This window comes from Rutidosis leptorrhynchoides, chromosome 10, assembly GCF_046630445.1.
Source record: "Rutidosis leptorrhynchoides isolate AG116_Rl617_1_P2 chromosome 10, CSIRO_AGI_Rlap_v1, whole genome shotgun sequence".
Taxonomy (NCBI): domain Eukaryota; kingdom Viridiplantae; phylum Streptophyta; class Magnoliopsida; order Asterales; family Asteraceae; genus Rutidosis; species Rutidosis leptorrhynchoides.
In genome coordinates this window covers 99,019,012-99,023,306 of record NC_092342.1, presented here as the reverse complement: position 1 = coordinate 99,023,306, position 4,295 = coordinate 99,019,012, and the positions used below count along the sequence as shown (strand labels likewise).

The 4,295-nt window shown below is 39.5% G+C and overlaps 1 non-coding gene across 1 annotated transcript; it reads left to right on the top strand.

The window, feature by feature from the left end:
- The first annotated feature begins 3,398 nt into the window (after positions 1 to 3,398).
- LOC139873843 (small nucleolar RNA R71) lies at positions 3,399 to 3,505 on the top strand. Its single transcript, XR_011767557.1, has one exon. It is a non-coding gene; the product is annotated as a small nucleolar RNA R71 (small nucleolar RNA).
- Positions 3,506 to 4,295: the final 790 nt, after the last annotated feature.

The window sequence follows — 4,295 nt, the reverse complement described above, 5'->3', positions numbered from 1 at the left end:
GTGCGTAATCGCTCGCATCCCACATCAACTCAAAGTCTTTGTCCCAATCAGGAGAGATAAGAATAGTGGGTTAACTAACTTTTCCTTCAACAAATTGAATGCCTCGATGCATTCATCATCAAACAAGAAAGGTTGGTCCTTTTCTAACAATTTGGTCATAGAGCGGGCGATTTTTGAAAAATCTTTTATGAATCGTCTATAAAACCCTGCATGCCTAAGAAAACTTCGGATTGCTTTTACATCCGATGGTCTAGGTAAGTCATTTATCACACTAATTTTAGCCTTGTCAACCTCAATTCCCGCCTTAGAAATTTTATGTCCCAAAACTATCACCTCGTTAACCATTAAGTGACATTTTTCCCAATTAAGAACCAAATTTGCATTTTCACAACGTATTAACATTTTATCAAGATTTTTAAGACAATGGTCGAATGAATCTCCGAATACCGAAAAATCATCCATGAAAACCTCCATAGTATCCTCAACCATGTCTGAGAAAATAGCAAGCATACATCGTTGGAATGTCCCCGGGGCATTGCATAGCCCAAAAGGCATCCTTCGATACGCAAATGTACCATAGGGACATGTAAAGGTCTTCTTTTATTGATCCTCGGGGTCTATTGGGATTTGAAAGTATCCCGAAAACCCGTCAAGAAAGCAATAGAATTCTCTCCCGCTCAAACGTTCGATCATTTGATCGATGTAAGGGAGTGGAAAATGGTTTTTTCGTGTTGTGTCATTTAAATGTCTATAGTCAATGCATACGCACCATCCCGTGATGGTTCGGGTTGGGACAAGCTCATTTTGGTCGTTTAAGATCACCGTGGTCCCACCCTTTTTGGGCACCACTTGGACGGGACTCACCCATGGCGAGTCGGATATTGGATAAATAAGCCCTGCGTCCAAAAGTTTGATCACTTCCTTTTTGACAACCTCTTTCATGTTTGGGTTAAGTCTTCGTTGCCGTTGGACAACCGGTTTGTAGTTCTCCTCCATGAGGATTTTGTACGTGCAATATGATGGATTGATCCCCAGGATATCCGTGGTCTTCCATGCTATGGCCTTATGGTGAGACTTAAGTAATGAGACAAGTCAGGTCTTTTAGTCTTGGGTGAGTTTCGAAGAAATAATCACCGGAAGTTGGTTTTCTTCCTTAAGATATACATATTCAAGATGTTCGGGGAGTTCTTTAAGCTCTAGAGTTGGAGGCTCCTCCCATGAAGACTTGATTCAGAATCTATCTTCATGAGGGATAGACTCAAATGACTCTTCCCGAATGGTCTCATCTTTACATTCAAAATCATTAACATTAACATTCATTAATTCCTTAAAATCAGCCTCTAAATCCACAATCTCATTATCACAAGTTTGGTCGAACTCCGAAGTATCAACCTTTAAAAGTTTTTCAAGTTCATCATGCACATAAAGGTCAATATGGTCAAAGGCATAGCACTCATCATCATCAGTGTTACTCGGTTGCTTCATAGCTTCCCGAATATTGATGGCCATAAGCTCTTCACCAACTCCAATATTAAGTTGGTTACGTTGTACTAAGATGATGGTGTCGGCGGTCGCCAAATATGGTCTACCTAAGATGAGGGGGACTTGAAGATCCTACTTCATCTCTATGATAACAAAATCGACCGGGAATACCAAGGTGTCAATGCTAACCAAGATGTCATCGGCGATGCCAATAGCGGTATCAAATGAATGGTTGGCCAATCTTATCCTAATTCAAGTTGGTTTAAGAGGTCCAAGACCAAGCCTCTCGTAAATTAAATGGGGCATTAGGTTAATGCTTGCATCCAAGTCGGCTAGTGCATTGAAGACTTCCGATTCACCAAAACTTACAAGGGAAAACAAATTTTCCCGGATCTCCTAACTTCTTAGGAATCCTTGGGCTTGATGCAAGAATCTTGTTGCACTCCTCTTCGATAAAGAAAGATGTTTCGTCATGGTATTTACCCCTTTGAGATATTAGCTCCTTGATGAACCGACTGTAATTCGACATTCCTTTAAGCACATCGGTGATAGGTAAGTTAACCGAGACGTTTTTCATCATTTCTTGAAACTTTTTGTACTGAGCCGCCAACTTTTCCTTCTTTAAAGCTTTTTGATATGGCACCGGTCTCGTAATCTTTGAAGAGTCATCACCCTTTTTCTTACCCGATTCATCATTACCCGTACCCTCGATTGAGTTGACCTTTTCTTTACCCTTTTCCTTACTAACCCCGGTATCCTCTTCAATAAACTTGGTAGTGGTTCATGGGTTATAAAGAGTTGTGGTTGAGGATCTTCGATACCTTGAGTGGTTAAACCGCTTCGAGTGGTTATGGCATTGACATTTTCATTTTGGTTTGGGTTATTAGGGTTTTGGTTGGTACTTTCGATATGAATCACTCTTGAGTTGTTGTGTTGTTGGTTTTGATTGTGTTGATTATTGTTGTAATTGTTAATCGGGTTAACTTGAGTGTTTGAAGGTATAGTTCCTTGTGGTCTTTCGGCAACTTGATTTGAAAGTCGTCCAACGACACTCTCAAGGTTTTGGAATGAGGCTTGTTGATTTTGGATTTGTTGCTTTATGAATTCATTCTCTTTCATTAGAAAAGCTTCGGTTAATTCTACCTTCTTGATGTAGTTTTGCATGATTTCTTCTAAGATCTTCGAAGGTTAGGATTGTTGATTGTTTTGTTGAGGCTGCTGATTGTAACCTTGGTTATTTTGTGATTGACTATAACCTTGGTTGTTTTGATAATTTGAATTGGCTTATTGTTGTATGGTTGGTTGTTATAAGGTTGTTGGTTTTGGTATAGGAAATTATGTTTCGATTTTGGTTATAGTTGTTGTAGCCTTGATTTCGATTTTAGTTTGTGAATCCAGGTGGTGTATTGGTTTGATTGTTGAATGATACTTGTTTTTTATTAGGATTGTAGTAGCTTTGGTTAGATGTTCCTCCCCGTTGGTAGTTTTGATTACTCACGTAGTTCACATGAGCATCTGAATTCATGGGAATATCATCTAGATCAACATGATTGCATTGAGTAATTTGAGGACAATTCTTCGTGAGATGTGGACCCTCGCATCGTTGACAACCTACTTGCATTGCAACTACCGTTTGTTGAATCTTCTTCAATTCTTTCCCAAATGTTTGAAATTGATTGTTCAAGCTTGCAAGCGTCACTTGCCCATTATCACTCTCGACTTGTACTACACTTTTCCTTGTCAAATCTCGCGGTGAAGGCGCCCGTTCATACGTGTTGACCGAGATGTCTTCTAACATAATTTCGGCCGCATTTGGTGATTTGTACATAAATACCCCACCGGATGAAGAATCAAGATATTGCTTCGTAAAAGTATTACAACCCCGATAGAATGTGTTGATATACTCCTTCTTCGTCAAACCATGCGGTGGGCAAGCTCTTAGTAGCTTCTTGAATCAAACCCATGCATCATACAAACTCTCATCACCCCGTTGTGTGAACCCATTAATCTTCATTCTAAGTCACTCTACTTTTGACAGTGGAAAGAAATGATTGATAAACTCGTTTGTTAATTCTTGAAAAGACCTTATGGAATCGGATGGTAAACTTCGCATCCAAGCTTTTGCGTCTCCTTGAAGTGTGAAGGGGAATGCCCTTAGCTTAAAAGCGTCATCGGTGACGTTTTTGGTTTTGTAAATATCACAAAGATCATTAAAGTGTTGAATATGTATGAACGGATTCTCATCTATCAACCCATGAAAGTATGTATCCTTGATCAACGTGAAAAAATTACCCTTGAACTTCCAATTCTCCACTTCAATTGGTGGTTTTGTAATAGCCGGTGCTATCATTGTTGGTGCAACTAATCTAGCGTTCCACATTGGTGTGTCGTTTGGATCATTCAATAATTCTTGATTAACCGGAGGACCATTAGGATTACCCTCTTCATCGTGAATCGGATTACCGTTTGGATCCATCTCTTTTAAACAAAATGGCAAAGCTTCAAAATTCTTTCTTGATACCCTTTCTTCTCTACGATTATAAACCCCATGCACGTGTCTTTCCGAATCGGAGAATGGATGTGTGAACTCTTGATCCTTGTGAGACCTTATTTTCATACACCAAAGGTACCTATCCTTCAATCACAACACAAACATAAGCGGTTTTCCAAACGAAAATAATAATATAAAAAGCGAAAAGTAACTTCCCTACGAAAGGATCGAACAATTAAAAGTTTAAACCAAATAACCAACTAGGCTAACCGCATCCCCGGCAGCGGCGCCAAGAAAGTGTGATGCGTTCGTGTGATATACA